Source organism: Thamnophis elegans, chromosome 12, assembly GCF_009769535.1.
Source record: "Thamnophis elegans isolate rThaEle1 chromosome 12, rThaEle1.pri, whole genome shotgun sequence".
Classification (NCBI taxonomy): domain Eukaryota; kingdom Metazoa; phylum Chordata; class Lepidosauria; order Squamata; family Colubridae; genus Thamnophis; species Thamnophis elegans.
The window spans coordinates 33499176-33517158 of record NC_045552.1 but is presented as its reverse complement, the minus strand read 5'-3'; the positions used below and the strand labels follow the sequence as shown (position 1 = coordinate 33517158).

The 17983-nt window shown below is 47.4% G+C and overlaps 1 protein-coding gene across 4 annotated transcripts in view; it reads right to left on the bottom strand.

Annotated features, from left to right (window-relative positions):
• ARHGEF9 (Cdc42 guanine nucleotide exchange factor 9) overlaps positions 1–17983 on the bottom strand; it is a 384837-nt gene that overhangs the window by 320695 nt on the left and 46159 nt on the right. The window lies entirely within an intron of this gene.

The following is a 17983-nucleotide window of genomic DNA, read 5'->3' as shown; positions in this document are numbered from 1 at the left end:
CAGCAATGGGTGGAAACTAATCAAGGAGAGAAAGACCATTGGCTTACCTGAAGGGTCCTTCTCTGTGCACTGCAGGAGAGTCCAAGCATGGGTTATTACAGTCTGCTTGCCCTGGACTGAGAAGTCTTTTCCCTGGCCATGCCTCCTTGCGTGGCCACGTCCTCCAGAAAAAATAGAATAGTCTAGTCCGTGAGGATGTCATAAGAAGATCAAGTTCAAGTCAGTAGATAAGGCCACCACCTATCCTGGGACAACTGGGCGGGTTGGACTCTCCCGCGGTGCACAGAGAAGGGCCCTTCAGGTAAGCCAATGGTCTTTCTCCTGTGCACCGCTTGGAGAGTCCAAGCATGGGACATACCCAAGTTACTGTCCATCGGGGCGGGCAGAGAGATGGTCCTGGGAATCATTCACATGAACAACCTCCTGGAGTACTCTTCTGCCAAAAGCCGCCTCAGCCGAGGCAAAAACATCAAGCTTGTAATGTCTGACGAAAGGAGAAGGTGAAGACCACGCAGCCGCCCGACAGATCTCCTCAATCGAAGCCTGGGAGGCCCAGGCTGCCGAGGTGGCGGCGCTCCTTGTAGAATGGGCAGTGATGTTACGTGGAACCACCCGAGCCTGACTTTCGTAGGCGGAGGCGATGCATGCCCTCAGCCATCTTCCCACGGTGGCGGAGGAGACTTTCTTGCCCAGGGAACCAGGCTGAAAGGATATGAACAAGGCCTCGGACTGCCAAAAATCTGAGGTTTGGTGAATGTAGGCCTTCAGGGCTCGCTGAACGTCCAGTGTGTGCCATGAGCGCTCACGCGCGTGGGAACAGCACGGGCAGAAGCTTGGCAAGATGACTTCTTGCGCTCTATGAAAACAGGTGTTAACCTTCGGGATGAAGGACGGATCAAGTCGCAAGACGACCCTGTCAGGATGAACGATGCAAAGGTCCTGACGCACCGACAAGGCCGCCAGCTCGGAAATACGGCAAGCGGAGGTGATGGCTATCAGGAAGGCCGTCTTCAGCGTGAGATGGCGAAGAGAGATGGAATGTTGGGGCTCGAAAGGTGGAGTGGTGAGCGCCTGGAACACCACGGACAGCTTCCAGGTGGGATATCGATGGATGGTGGGCGGGCGTAGATTTGAGGCGCCCTTCAGGAAAATGCGTACTCTAGGGATCTTGCTGAGAGGCAGGGAAGGATCCCCGGTCCAGATAGTAGATAAAGCTGCCACCTGGCGTCGCAACATATTGGGGGACAACCCTTTCTCAAGGCCCCCTTGCAAGCAGTCCAAAACGCGGCCCACGGGTGCAGTAGCAGGATCCAACAGACGGTCCTCACACCATCTGGCAAAGAAGGCCCACGTGGCATCGTAAATTCTCGTCGTGGAAGGACGCCGAGCAGCTTGCATGATGCGTACCACTTCCTCTGAGAAACCCTCGTTCCTCAGCAGGTCCCCCTCAAGTGCCAGACGGCCAACTGCAACCACTGGGGGTCCGGATGGACAATGGCCCCCTGGCGAAGGGAGACCTGACTCGGAGGGATCTGCCACGGAGGGGACACCAACAGGCTGACCAGGTCAGCGAACCACGATCTCCGGGGCCAATGAGGAGCCACGAGAATCACCGCCGCCTCCTCCGCCATGATTTTGGAGATGACTTGCGGCAGAAGAGGAAGCGGAGGGAAGGCGTAGAGCAGGCCCCGGGGCCAGCGGCACCGCAAAGCGTCCGTCCCTTCCACCCCTGGGGTCCAGAATCGGGAGAGGAACCTCTTCAGTTGGGCGTTCTCCCTGGTGGCGAAGAGGTCCATCAGGGGCAGACCGAATTTGTAGGTCAGGCAACAGAAGAGGGCCAGGTCTAGTTGCCACTCAGCAGGGTCGATGGTAGTCCTGCTGAGCCAGTCCATGCGGGTGTTGTCTACGCCTGAGATGTGATCTGAGCGGATGGACTCCAGATGGCGCTCCGCCCAGCGGCCAAGAGCTTCTGCTTCCGCCATCAGGCGCTTGGATCTGGTGCCACCCTGGCGATTGATGTGCGCTTTGGTGGCCACGTTGTCCGTCATCAGGAGGATGTGCTGTCGACGAACCATCAGATGGAAGTGACGGAGGGCCAACCTCGCCACTCTCAGCTCCAGGAGGTTGATGCTGCAGCGGGATTCCGATGCGGACCACTTTCCTTGAACCACGAGGTGGCCCAGGTGCGCTCCCCAGCCGGAGAGACTGGCGTCAGTGGTGACGACCACACTTTTTGGGCTCCCTGAAGAGGTGACCTTTGAGTATCGCAGGCGACATCCACCATCGGAGGGACCTCTTCACAGTCGGAGGGACGATGATCAGCATGCTCGAGTTGCTCCTGTTGGCCCTCTGGTGGGGCAGAAGTAGCCACTGCAGAGCTCTTGAGTGTAGCCTGGCCCAGGGAACAATCGACAGGCACGAGATCATCTTCCCCAGTAACTGCGACAAGAGAACCACCTGAGTCTGCCTTGCACGGATCACCTTGTGTGTCAAGGAACTGAGAGCCTCTACCCTGTCTGGGGATAGGAACACCCTGCAAGAGGAGGAATCTATCACCACCCCCAAGTGGTTGATTCTGGTGGAAGGGGAAAGGTGACTCTTCTCCAGGTTTAGAGAGAAGCCGTGGTTCCTGAGGGTCTTCATGGTGATGTGTAGATCCCACACAGCCTGCGGCCTGGACGACGACTGGATGAGGATGTTGTCCAGGTAGCACTGGAGCCGTATGGGTCTGCGCCGAAGGTGTGCTGCCACTACCGCCAGAACCTTCATGAAGGTCCTGGGGGCCAACGACAGGCCAAATGGAAGGGCCCTGTATTGGAAATGTCGGCCAGCATAAAAGAATCGTAGAAACCTCCTGTGCTGCGGACGGATGGGGATATGGAGATACGCCTCCTTTAGATCTATAGATGTCAGGAAGTCCCCCTGGCAGATCCCCGCCAGGATGGATTAGAGCAGTGTTTTTCAACCACTGTGCCGCGGCACACTAGTGTGCCGTGACATAGTGTAAGGTGTGCCATGGGAAAAACACCCAATATACACTCAATATAGGCACAGAGTTAAAATTTTTTAACATTTTCTAATGGTGGTGTGCCTCGTGATTTTTTTCATGAAAAAAGTGTGCCTTTGCACAAAAAAGGTTGAAAAACACTGGATTAGAGGGACTGCATCTTGAACCTCCGGTAGGCAATGAACCAATTGAGGTTCTTGAGGTCCAAGATGACCCTCCACCACCACCCCCGAGCTCTTGGGCACCAGGAAGAGGATGGAATAGTAACCCCTCCCCTCCTGCCTGGGGGGCACCTGTTCTATGGTGTTTATCTCCAGGAGGTGAAAGACCTCCAGGTCCATCCGCTCCCTTTTCACGGGGCAGGAGGGAGTGGGGCACCTGATGAAGTTCCTGGGGGGAGGAGAAAGAAACTCCAGTGAGAGGCCCTCCCTGATGGTCTGAAGCACCCAAGCGTCCTCCGCCGTCTAAGCCCAATGGGAGGCGAACAACTGGAGTTGACCCCCTATGGGAGACAACATCGGGGAGTCACTTGGACTTGCGAAAAGGCCTATTGGAGGCCCCACCGCGGTTGAACTTGCGGAACCCGCATTGCTGCCTCCCCGTCGCGAAAGGGAGACCTCTCCTGCGCCCTCTCCCCTGACTGGCCCGAGGACCTGTTGGAAGGGTTGAAGGCGGTAGATGTGGAGGGCTCGGAGGCACGAAAGGACTGCCTCCTACGATAGTGGAAGGGCTTGTGGCCCTGCTTCTTGGAAGTTGAGGGCAAGACTTTCCTCTTGTCCTTAGACTCTATGAGGAAAGGGTCCAACACCTCCCCGAATAACTTGACACCCTTGAAGGGTGCCGCAGCCAGCTTCCACTTATGTTTCTGGTCCACCTGCCAGTGGCGGAGCCAAATTAGGCGACGGGAGGTAACGTTCAAAGCTAGAGCCCTGGACGCAAACTTGGTGGCATTAAGTGAGGCATCCGCAGCATACTGGGCCACCGCAACCGTCTTAGACACGTCTTGGTGAAGACGAGCATCATCAGCCGGAAGCTTGCGTTGGAGTTCCCACAGCCAGATCACGACAGCTCTATTAAAGAATGAGGCGGAGGAGGCCACTCTAATGGCCCAGGCCGCCACAAGATGCGTCTTGTGGCAGGCCTTCTCCGCCTTTTTGTCCTCTGCTTTGAGTCCCTCTAAGAGGTCTGCGGGAAGGGGCGTGTTAGAGGTCAGAGCCGTGATAGGAGGGTCCACTTCTGGCAGGACCAGGAGGTCCTCCAGGGCAGGCTCCATCGTATACAGTTGTTTATCCACCCCACTGGGGGAGGAAGAGGTGGCTGGCTGACTCCATTGACGCTGTATAAGGTCAAGGAAAAGTTCGGGAATCAGCACCAACTGCTGATGAGAGGGAGGAAGCTTAAACATGGCTGCATTGGGATTCACTGGAGCGGCTCCTGCAGGGGGAGGGACAGGAGTGGATTTAACCCCCCTCTCCGGTAGCCACTTTCACCTTTTGTAGGATCGACTTGAAAAGGCTAGGCTTGAAAAGCCCCGAAAAGGACGGGGCATCAGAAGTGAGATCCTCATCATCAGACAATTGAAAAAGATCCTGGCCAGGGTCCTCAAGGGCGGAGGCCTCACTGACCACAGAAGACTCAAGTGAGGGGTGGCGCACACGCTTTGGCGGTGGCGGGCCAGACTGGGCGTGATGAGGGGGCCCTGAGGATGGAAGTTCACGTTTCCGCATGGCAGCCTCGACGGCCTTAGCGATGGCCCTGTCCACAACCCTTTGCATGCTAGGGGATAGTTCGGAATCAGAATCGGACCAGGAGGGAGTGGGAGAAGATGGAGCTAAGGATCTGCCAGGGGATAGTTCCTGCGATCCAACTTCCTCGGCCAACAAGGCTGCAGGGTCCTCCCTGGAAGGGGGCGGGGCTGAGGGGTAGAAGATGGGGGGACATCCCTCTCCGCCGGGGGCCTGGCCCTCTCAAATTGCTTGTCAAGGGCCCTCTGGCACCTCTCGGCATCCCTAGCCTCGGCCACAGCGGGGGTCTTGGGGTGTTTACCCTGACTGACCACCCGCACCCTGCCAGAACCATCCTCCACAGCGGGGGGGGGGACCCACGCTTGGAACCTGCAGGGGACCCTGTCTACCAGCAAGAGAAACTGAAGTAGAGGGATCCATAATAAATGATCACACAGGCTGATCAGGCAAGTTGGCAGAAAAACAGGAAAAGCTCTGACTGGCTACTCTGCAAGACATAAAAAAGAGAAAAAGCCATAAGTTGAGGCACTCCATTTATCCAATACACAAACAACGTGAATACATAGGCAGAGAAACAGAAGCCAGAGACAGAGCAGAGAAAGGGGAGGTCAATGAATCTGCGTTTTAAACCAGCAAATCAATCGGGAATCCAGAGGGCCACCCAGGAGCCAGCGAGAGAAAAATAGGGAAATTTTGAAATTGCCAATTATGCAGGCCCCGGAGCCTTCCTGTGCCAGGGCGCAGGCCAGGGATGGCCCTGGCGCTAGCGCCGCATGGTGAGCGATGAGGATGGCCGAGGGATAGTTGAGGGATGGATGAGAGCCCCCGCTGAACCTCCTGTCCACCCAGCGGCTGCCCGATGAGACGGAGCTGAGGCGGAGGCCAGGGCCTAAAAGGGCGCGAAAAACAGCTTCGCCCAAAATGGCCACCGCAACAGCATGGAGGGAAGAGAGGATGAGCATGGGACGCGTGCGGCTAAAACCGCCGGCCCCGCTCGCCTCTGCGGCAGGCTACACTTAACTATGGCCAGGAAACGAAGAAACTACAGAAAAAAATAATAAAAGTGACCAGCGCAGCTTCGCTGCATCCCCTCAAGCCAAGCCGGCGATTGCCGCGCCTGTAAAAGGCAAGCGGCAGGCTTCCGAAGCCGGCTGCAAGCACGTGGCTTGGAGAGCACTCCCCCACTCACCGTCTGCCTCCCAGCCTCTGAGAGGCTTAAAAGCAGCAATTCAGGCTGCTCAGGGACGAAGAAGAAGGAAGAGAAAAGGCAAAGGAATTTAAAGAGGGAAAAGACCAGAAATTGGAGAGTCCAAGCCAAGGGAAAAAAAGCCAAAAGCTGGAGCTCACAGAAAAACAATCCGATCGGGCTGGACTGAGAATTTTTTCTGGAGGACGTGGCCATGCAAGGAGGCATGGCCAGGGAAAAGACTTCTCAGTCCAGGGCAAGCAGACTGTAATAACCCATGCTTGGACTCTCCAAGCGGTGCACAGGAGAAGCAACTTAGAACTGAGGAGAAATTTCCTGACAGTTAGAACAATTAATCAGTGGAACAGTTTGCCTCCAGAAGTTGTGAATGCCCCAACACTGGAAGTCTTTAAGAAGATGTTGGATAGCCATTTGTCTGAAATGGTGTAGGGTTTCCTGCCGAGGCAGGGGGTTGGACTAGAAGACCTCCAAGGTCCCTGCCAACTCTGCTATTCTATTGTATTGTATTGTATAATGAAATTGATTGATAATAGATATAGCTTAAATAAATAACTGATAATGTTACTAATGTATACAATATGTAGCGTTATGATTATAATTGGATACAAATATTGAATGGCAACTATGTAAGGAAGATTAGCAATCCCTTTGAATTATACAACAACAACAGCAACAACAACAACAACAATAATGAACTAAGTTAGATACAATTAAAGTTTTGATTATTAGGGGGGAAATGTTATGATACAGGATATAGTCAAATAAAGGAGGAATAAGAATAACAACATATATGTAGATATGGGTATAACATAAGGAAACTGTATGTAAACTTTAAACAGTGATTTGGAAAGGAGGATTAGAAAACTTTGTTATTAAATATTATGGATGTTTAGCTAGAATACGACATAAGGATTTAGTGTTAGTGGAGGATTTTAGAAATAGTAATTGAAAGGCCAGTATGTGGTTAGGTATTAAATTTTGGTATATTTTATGATGGACTCTTAAACAATTATAATCAAATGAAAATGGAGATATGATGATGGTGACATGTATAAATATTTTGAGTTAAAATACTTAGTTAATATGAATTATGTTTGTTGACTGTGGAAGAGATGCACGAAAGTATTTTTGTAACCAACTGATAGACTTTCTATAGCATGTAAAGAAGGCTGTTGTATTTGTTTTAAATTAAAAAATTTTTAAATTATTTCAAAAAGTACAAATAAGTACAGAGAATATTCAAAAGAGAATGGAGAATATAGCACAAAAAACAGAATAAATAGAGGGAAGAGTTGAGAATATTTACAAAATGGTAATGAAATTTGAGGATAAATTTCAAAAAGTTGAAGATAAATATGAACAAAGTAATAAGAAAATTGTTGATATTGACAGCAAATTGAGCGTGGTTGGAAATGACAGAAGTGGAGTGTTGAAAGGCGACATTAACGAATTGGAACTCTATCTCATACTTCAAACCATGGAAGAAGAAAAAGGTGAAAATCTGGCAGAAACAATGAGAGAAATTCTGGCAGAAGCATCGGTGATAACTAAAGGCAAGCTGATGGAAGGAACAGATGGAGGGTTTCGAGTCTTTACAAGATATGCAATGAACAACAAGGTGCCAAGAGAAGTCCAAATAAGATTTATCAAGAAAACAATTAGCATACAAATACTACAAATGGCAAGCGATATAGGATTGCACTACTGCTGGAGGGACACAGGATGATGAAATGAAATGTTATAATAAAAATTAAGTTAAACTTAGTTAAATTTAGGGTATTATGTATTTAAAAAGGTAATAATTGTTATAGTCAAATAAATGATTAATAATGATAATAATGCATATATATATACACTAAATTGATAGTATGAATTTTTACATAAATTGTAACTATGGAGAGGATGCCGAAAACTTTGTTATAAAAGATAAATAACTCTATATAGAATAGAATATAAAGATGTAATACTATCGGAGGATTTCAGGATGATGTAATGAAATGCCAAAATATAAATTTATTTTAAATTTAGAATACTTTACATAAAAAGAATGTAATAATCAGTTATAGTCAAATGAATGTTTAATAATCATAATAATTGTATACATATATATAGATTGATGATATGAGACTTTATGTAAATTGCAAGTGAAGATTATTGTGAGGAAGCACAAACATTTTGTAACTAATCGACACACTGTAAGTAATTGGAGAAGGGTTTTTATACTTTGTGTATGTTTATTTTTGTTTGTTTTATATTTGTTTAAAAATAAAAACTTTTATTTTAAAAAAATTGGAAAGTCTTTGTTTAGCCATTTCTTTCATGGGAGACGAGTTTTTTTACAGGAAATGTGAGGTTGCTCTGGTCATGTGTAGGAAGTCGTAAAGCCAAGGGGACTGAGCTGGAGTTTGGCATGTTCCTTGATTCAGAAGAGACTGGGGTAAGGGTCCAACATGTCAAAATGGAAGCCACAAGTCCATGGCCAAAGCCTGACCCTTATGCACATTTCTGCCATTTCAAAAAAGGAAACACTCAAAACCTTTTATTTCACCCTAAAAGGAACTTAATTTTTTTTCCAGAAACTGATAAAGATCCCACAACAAAATGAACTTGCTAGAGGAAATAAAGAGATAACAGCAATCAAGCTTTGCAAAGAAACTCAATTAAGAGATTTGTCCCTCCACACTACTTCCAAACACAGGGAAAATCAATCAATCAATCATCTGCTTTCACTTAATGTCAAGAAAGACAACATTCACTACTAGATTAGAAAGGAAGCAATTCACAACGGAAGAAAGAGAAACAGCAAACATCTTACTTTGAGTTTAGTGCAAAAAAAATACATTTAGTCATCTGTTTTTTTCTCTCTCTCTCATGGAGAAGAATGTTGGCCAGGTAGAAATTCATAGAGTGACCCAACAACTGTTCTATGGACCACAACTGGTTGGAACCAACAGAGGAGCTGGCACCTGGTGTAATGGCTCCTCTCCTAACTTGAGAAAGTAAAGACTCTTGAAACGGAACCTTTCAAAAGGAACCTTTAATCAAGCAGGATGGAAACCATTAGAAGCAAAGCAGCATCTGAAAACCTTTAGGCCATGCAAATGGGATTAAGCTGATAATGACCCCTCCCCTTTGTCCGAATGCAGATTCTGACCAATACACAAGTGTGAAGATGCTTTCTTAACTCTTCTGCCCTGGGAGTCAATAATTCACACGTTCCTATGGCCATCTCTAGTTAGACATCAAAGTTATATATCCTACATGGCTACCATAAACATCCCTCCAGAGATGTTGGGACCTTCAGTTTCCCGGTGACAGGAAACCAGTTGTAAAGTTGTAAAACTCAGTTGTTTCAGATGTAGCTAATGATTTAACTCCGAGGCTTCCCTCCTCCCAATTGAATGGCAGTATCACTTTTAGGGATCTGACACCTGTTCTGATGAAGTATGGAAATCGTTGAATAGACTGTGCACAGATACAGCAAGATCCAAAGGCACTGAAAAAATGGGGCTATCCAGTGACTTCTGCCCTTTGTGATTGTGGTGACATGCAGACAATACATATGTATACCTACCCTTTGTGTCTTGATCAGTGCACACTTGAGGATCTCATGACACCGTGTCAGAATGCAATTAATGTTGCTAGTTTCTGGGCAAGATCTGTTAAATTTGTACTTATTTTAAATGTTGCATTTTAAATTTTAAATGTTATGTTATACAGCATGCCTTATTTTAATTCTGATGTTTTTGACATGAATAGACAAACAAATTGTTCTATAAACAAAAATGGAAAAATTCTTTAATTCCCATAATGGATGACCAGCCGGGAAAAATGATATAATTAGCAAAGATGGCTAAATTGACTGACTGCCATAATTACAGAAAAAGAGTACAGCTAACTTTGTTTCCACTTAGAAACCATTTCTGAACTTTGTGCTTGAGGTAGAAAAAAAAAGCCCATTGATTTTGGATTTTGCTGATTAGAAAGGTTTGTTGTTATAGAAATGGCTGGTATATCTAAGCATGTAAAAGTAAAAAGTTGAGGCTGTAGTGTTATTATCTTATTCCACTGCGCTAAAGAATAAGAAGTCAGCGCTTTTCTTTTTTTCCCCCCTATTTATTGGGGGCAATACGTTGATTTGTAAACTGCTTAGAGAGTGCTATAAAGCACTATGAAGAGGTATAAAAGTCTAAGCGCTATCACCATTGTTATTTTCCCACTATTTTCATTTTTCTTTGTACCGTGGTACCTAGGTACTCGACTGCTCGAGGAGTATCTGTAATGGCAATGATCAAGACACCACTATATTTTATATTTTGATAAACTAATTTTAAAAAATGGAAAAAAGAGTGAACCAACAACGTGTAAGGACTACACTTCTGGTCATTACAACTCAGTGTGTGATGTGATCTTCATTTCCTAAACTCAATGGAGACAATCCTGCACTGCTGCTCATGACTCAGTGGAGAAGCAACAATTCAAGTACTTCTAATGTCCAGTCACTTAACAACCACTCCAGGTTATGACTGATCTGAAAAAGGAAGCTTACAACCCAAAGTTCCCATAGTCAGGCACCTTCTGCAATCACCCGATTTTAATTTCAGATGCTCTGCAACAGGGCCACTGTCAGCCTCTTGGTTGCTGAAGGAGGCCAGCTTGACAGCCACATTTGCAACAGTTTGCAGCATCCCAGAATCCCATGACAATATTTTACCAAAAATTTGCTGGTTTTTAGCAAAACGGCATCCATAGCAAACCATTGGTTTGCTTAATGACTGCAGCATTTGCTTTAAGTAATCACTTAATGACCTTCACACCCAAAAAAAATGATGCAAAATTGGGTCGTATGACTGACCCATTTCACAACCATCACAACATTCAACCATAATGGGAAGACCCCACTACGGTCGTATATCAAGGTCCACCTGTATGTTGGACCAATGTGGTTATTTGGGAAATCGTTCTTGGAACTGGCTCCAAGGAAAAACATGCCTCGGATTCAATTGAACTGGCCATTGGCAACGTTGACACAGAATTGAGTAGGATGGGCACAGCTTAAAGCTGGGTGGAGGGTTTCTAAGAAGTGGGCTTCCAGCCTGTCATCCAGACATCCCAAAATAGCAACATTGCTTAGAAGAGGTGGAGTCAGCCCCAAAGTTGGCTGAACTGTGACCATTTTCTTTTTATGTAGTTGCTAGAGAAAGTTTTTTCTCACGGCTTCAGAGCTGGCACAGCCTGGTATGGAGGGGCTAAGGAGGGGGTGAGTAGAGATTAGCTGCAGTCTTGTAGTCTAAAAAAAAAAAATTCCCCTGGGAATCAAGCACGTCCGTGCAGGTGTCTGCAGGGTGGAGCTAAGGTCATCCTGCACTGGACTGTATGCTGATTGGACCATGTGAGTGAGACTCTGGGAGGGGAAATAATGAAGTCTTACTTTTAATTAAGGGGGAAAATTGGCACCAAATTAGAGCCAGTTTTCCACCAGGATGTTGCCTGTTTGATGTGTCCTAATAAAATGTTCTTTAAGGAAATTGCCTGCCTCGGAGTTCTTATTGAATGGGACTTATTATTTGGAACCCTGGCAAGGTGGTAGATAGAGGTAGACCCAATCACAGAATTTCCTATCAACCTGCCACTGGGTTGGAAAGAACTGTGAGAGGGATCTTGACAATCACTTAAATATAAGCTGTGTGCGGCAGCAGCCAAAAAAGCCAATGCAATTCTAGGCTGCATTAATTGAGGGATAGAATCAAGATCACATGAAGTTCTAGTACCAATTTACAAAGCCTTAGTAAGACTACTCTTGGAATACTGCATCCAGTTCTGGTCACTACAACATAAAAAAGATTTTGAGACTCTGGAAAGAATGCAGAGAAGAGCAACAACAATGATTAGGGGGTTGAAGGGTAAAAGATATGAAGAACGGTTACAAGTATTGGGTATGTCTAGAATGAAAAACAAGGGGACAAGCCTCCTTTAATCCTAGAAGTTGAAAACAGTCCTTTCTTCTCCCCAAAGCCCAGGACTTCACTCAGAGGAATCATTCAGGTTTTATTTATCTATCTGCCATACCAGCAGGATTGAGAATGTGTTAACATTTCACCAATGAAAGAGTGTGCATAAAAACACACAAACCAGGCAAACTATTTCCTCTCTGCCGGAAATCCTAGATTCAATTTAAGACTTTTGATTCTTTGTGTGGCAAGCCAGGTCCCCATTCTTCTCTTTGTGGAAATATTTTCTACTACAAAGAATTGAATAATGCAATCAACTCTTTGGCTGACTAATGGAAGGCAGCACTACATAAAATTGGTTTGTATCCAGCTCTCTTACATAATTGTACAGACGTAGTCCAGACATGGCCTCAAGCTATTAACAGGGCTGACTGAATTGTAGTGGTTGGGTGAATTCAATCAACAAAAATAACCCAAATGTGGGATTCATCAACCCTGGCTAAAGTAATCATAATGGAGCACCTTGTATGAACTTTTCCCCTGTGTGAACCTAACCATGGAAAAACATTTCTTTTTTCATGTTCCACAACATTGCCTTCATCTCATCTCCAGACCATCAACAAGACAGACTTCGTTCTCCTTAATCATTCCAGTATTAAAGACACTTTTTGCCTCATATTTGATGCTGTCCAAAGACAATTTCAAAATTGAGAAATGTTGTTAGGTTTGGCAGCTGGGGGAACTCAGCGACTACGAGAACCAAGGAAGGACAATGACCAACAATTATATTTCATGTTACTATGGCTTCCTTCTAACTCAGTGTTTCCCAACTGGGAAATTCTGGGAGTTGAAGTTCACACATCTTCCAGTTGGGCAACTCAGTTCTAACTTAAGGATGAGTGAAGACCACTTGGCCAAGCAAGGATGATGAGTTGCAAAAATAAATTCAAATGTATTATGGAGCAGGACTTCATTGATGAACCAAGACCAAATTCAAACATCAGCGTCTATGGAGAGTCTCAATCATCCAGGTCATGGTTTTCCCAAAGGTGATTTCCCAAAGGGCAACTGAACTGTTTTGGTTTTTTCCCTTGAAAATATTCTGAAAAAGCTTCTTGGATTTGAAGTGAAACATTTTCAAGGAAAAGGTAAGAAAGTCCAGTTGCCTTTTGAAAAAGCACCTTTTGAGACAACTATGTCTCAATCAGGCATGATTGATAGAGAATCACCACAGACAATTGTTAAACAAAGTTATTAAGTCGAATTCTATGGAGACTCTCAGTCATCCAGGCCACGGTTGTCCCAAATGTTCTTTTCCAGAAGACAACTGAACTTTCTTGTTTTTTTCTTTGAAAATGTTTTGCCTCTCATCCAAGAAGCTTCTTCGGTTCTGAAAAAAAAATTGGATAAGAAGCAAAATGTTTTCAAAGAAAAAAACCAAGAAAGACCAGTAGCCTTCTGGAAAAGAGCCTTTGGTTCAAATATCAACAGTAGAGACTGAAATAAAGAAGAGGCTGTTCCTGAAGAACCTCTTGGCATTAAAACTCTTAACTCGGTTAGGCATCAGGGGTTAAATGACTTTGGGCTGAAAACTAAGGGCAGAGCCTTCATATACCAAAATGAGGGGCAGAAAATCTGCTTCTCTAATTCCAAAAAAAAATCCACATTTAACAGGCAACCTGCAGAGGGCACTTCAAGACCACAGTGAAAGAAAGAAGTTCTGCAACTGGTGGACCACTTGTTGCTATTATGGGATGCAGGAAAAAACAAAGCCAGAAAATATCCGCACAGCTAAATATAAACAATGGCAAATGAGGTTTTCATTTTTTTAAAGTCCGTATTATCAATGGGAGGACTACGATACCGTCTGCTAGTGCAGACAAGAATTTTAGCACTTCACTTATTGCGGCCAGTGGCTGTGCTTGAAGTGGGTTCCTTGAGTCAGTTTTTCCAAGCTTTCTTGGGAGGGGAAAATGGAAATACACTGATTTTTTTTCCAGTGTCAGAAAAAATCACACTATAAACTACAGGTAGTTCTTGATTTACAACAGTTCAATCAGTGACAATTCAAAATTACAATGGCACTGAAAAGAGACTTATGACCATTTTTCACACTTACGACCATTGTAGCATCTCTATGATCTTGTGATTAAAATTCCGGTGCTTGGCAACTGACTCATATTTAAGACGTTTGTCCTGCGCTCATAAGATTCCCTTTTACGACTTCCTGACAAGCAAAGTCAGTGAGGAATCAGATTCACTTAACAACTGCAATGATTCATTTAACAATTGTAGCAGGGAAGGTCATAAAATGACAAAATTTACTTAACAGTCTCACTTAGCAACGGAAAGTTTGGGCTCAATTGTGGTCATACATTGAGGACTACCTCCATTAGACAACCTCTGGAGTGGAGGAAGAAACCTGCTATAAATACTAGAACCCGGACATTAAGAAAAAAAATCATAAAAAACATAAATCTTTGAGTTCGAAGAATGTTTAGATGTTTAGATGTTTATTAACATTTATAGGCCGCCCTTTTCCCTGAGGGGACTCAGGGCGGCTCACATAAAATCAGGGAGGGGGAAATACAAACAATGACATAGACACATATAATAAAAATAATAAGCAACATACATTCATCATTCGGGAGGGGCGGCTATCCTTGTCCCCAGGCCTGACGGGCTAGCCAGTTCTTAAGGGCTGTGCGGAAGGCCTGGACGGTGGTGAGGGTACGAATCTCCACGGGGAGTTCGTTCCAAAGGGTCGGGGCTACTACTGAGAAGGCCCTCCTCCTTGTAGTTGCCAGCCGGCACTGGCTGGCCGATGGAATACGGAGGAGGCCCAATCTGTGTGATCTAATTGGTCGCAGGGAGGTAATTGGCAGAAGGCGGTCTCTCAAGTATCCAGATCCACTACCATGCAGGGCTTTATGGGTGACTAATAGCACCTTGAAGCGCATCCAGAGATCGACAGGTAGCCAGCGCAGCTCGCGGAGGATAGGTGTTATGTGGGTGAACCGAGGTGCACCCACAATCACTCGCGCGGCCGCGTTCTGGACTAGCTGAAGTCGCCGGATGCTCTTCAAGGGCAGCCCCATGTAGAGCACATTGCAGTATTCCAGCCTAGAGGTCACAAGGGCCCGAGTGACTGTTGTGAGTGCCTCCCGATTCAGGTAGGGTCGCAACTGGCGCACCAGGCGAACCTGGGCGAATGCCCCCCTGGTCACAGCCGTTAGGTGGTGGTCAAACGATAGCTGTGGATCCAGGAGGACTCCCAAGTTGCGAACCCTCTCTGAGGGGTATAAAATTTGACCCCCCAGCCTGAGTGATGGAATATTGGTCGGATCTTTGGGAGGGAAACACAACAGCCACTCGGTCTTTTCTGGGTTGAGCACAAGCTTGTTAACCCTCATCCAGTCCATAACGGCCTCAAGGCCTCGGTTCATCACGTCTGCCGCTTCATTGAGTTGGCACGGGGCGGACAGATACAGCTGGGTATCGTCCGCATATTGATGGTATCTGATCCCGTGCCTACGGATGATCTCTCCCAGCGGTTTCATGTAGATGTTGAATAGTAGGGGGGATAAGACCGAGCCCTGAGGCACCCCATATGTTAGGGGCCTAGGGGACGATCTCTGCCCCCCCACTAACACCGACTGCGACCTGTCCGAGAGGTAGGAGGAGAACCACCGCAACACGGTGCCTCCCACTCCCACCTCCCGCAGTCGTCGCAGAAGGATACCATGGTCGATGGTATCGAAAGCCGCTGAGAGGTCAAGGAGGACCAGGATGGAGGGATGTCCTCCATCTCTGGCTCTCCAGAGATCATCGGTCAATGCGACCAAAGCGGTTTCTGTGCTGTAACCGGGTCTGAAGCCTGACTGGAAGGGGTCGAGATAGTTTGCTTCCTCCAAGGACCGTTGGAGCTGGAAGGCCACCACCTTCTCAACAACCTTCCCAAGGAAGGGAAGGTTGGAGACTGGGCGATAGTTATTAAGAACAGCCGGATCCAAAGATGGTTTCTTTAGGAAGGGTCTCACCACCGCCGCTTTCAATGCGGCGGGGAAGTTCCCCTCCCGAAGAGAGGCGGTCACAACCGCCTGGATCCAGCCTCGTGTCACCTCACTGCTGTTAGTAACCAGCCATGAGGGACACGGATCCAGTACGCAGGTGGAGGCACTTACAGCCTTCATGGCCTTGTCCACATCCCCGGGGGTAACATCCTGAAACTCAACCCAGAGATGTTCTACTTGATCCTCTTGTGCCTCGGCTGGAACTGCGGGGATGGAGTCCAAGTCCGACCGAAACCGAGCAATTTTGTCCGCTAAGAATTGGGCATAATCCTCAGCTCTGCCCTGCAAGGGTTCCCCCGCTTCCCTTTTATTTAATAGGGAGCGGGTTATCTTAAACAGGGCGGCTGGGCGGGACTCAGCGGACGCAACCAAGGTGGCTATGTGAGATCTTTTCGCTGCCCTAAGTGCCCTGGTGTATTCCTTGGTGCAGGTGGTTACCATTGCTCGGTTCGATTCGGACTTATCGGACCTCCATCGGTGCTCTAGGCATCTCCTCCAGCGCTTCATCTCCCGGAGTTCCTCGGTGAACCAAGGAGGTCTCCGGGATCCGCCGCCTCGGAGGGGCCGTAGTGGCGCAATCCGGTCGAGGGCCTCCGATGCTGCCGAGTGCCAAGCAGCAACCAGAGTCTCTACCGGACTGTGGGCGAAAGTATCAGGAATGACCCCAAGCTCCGTCTGGAACCTTAACGGTTCCATAAGTCGCCTGGGGCGGAACCACCTGGTCGGTTCCTCCTCCCTACAGTGGGGGTTTGGTCTCCGGAAGTCGAGCCTCAGTAGGCAGTGGTCTGACCACGACAGGGGTATGATGTCGTTACCCCTCAGACCAAGGTCACAAATCCACTGCTCCGAGAGGAATACGAGGTCGAGCATGTGACCCGCCGAATGGGTTGGGCCCCGAATTACTTGGGTCAAGCCCATGGCAGTCATGGAAGCCATGAACTCCTGCGCCCCATCAGAGTTTTCACCGAGCGACGGCAAATTAAAGTCCCCCAGGACCATCAACCTAGGGAACTCAATTGCCAGCTCGGCTACCGACTCGAGGAGCGAGGGGAGGGCTGCTGCAATGCTGTTGGGAGGCAGGTACGTTAACAGCAAACCCACTTGACCCTTGAGGTCCAACTTTATCAGCAGAGACTCACACCCGACAAGCTCTGGAGCAGGGACCCTACGAGGAACTAACGACTCCCGGATAACAACGGCCACACCCCCACCCCTTCCCTGGGCTCTCGGCTGGTGCAGCACCTGAAATCCTTCTGGGCACAGTTCTACAAGGGGGACTCCTCCCTCTGGGCCCAGCCAGGTTTCAGTAATACATGCCAGGTCTGCCCTCTCGTCTAAAATTAAGTCCCGGACGAGAGGAGCTTTATGTACCACAGACCTGGCATTTAGCGACAGCAGCCTGAGTCCAGGGTCCTGATTACTTGCGCCATCTGGTCTCGGAGTGGGACTCATAGGGCCGGAAGGAGGGATCTCTGTAATGTAGCGAACCCTCCTTCCCCGGTGATGGCCTGCCCTAAAGTCCCCGCCGTATCTGCCCCTCCCTGTTACGACCGTAATACCCCGACCCTCTCCCGTGAAGAAAGCAGTCCAAGAAATGCTCCCGTGTGAAATCCCTCTTCATAGATCAGTTTGATATCAAACTCACTCCAGCAATGGCTTCTCCATTTCACCACTTCATTTTGTGGGCTGGGGAATTCTGGGAATGGAGGTCCAGCCAAGGTTGTGAAACACTGCACTACTGGTAGTCCTTGACTTATGACCACAATTGAGACCAGAATTTCCACGGTTAAGCAAAGCAGTTGTTAAGTGAGACCTGCCTGATTTTAACACCTTTTTGCAATGGTTGTTAAGTGAATCAGGTGGCTGTTATGCAAATCTGGCTTTGCTCGTCAGAAGGTGGTTAGGAAGGTGGCCGATGGTCATCACAGGGCAATGCAACCACTGGAAATGCATCGCCAGTTGCTGAGTGCCTGGATTCTGATTATGTGACCCTGGAACCA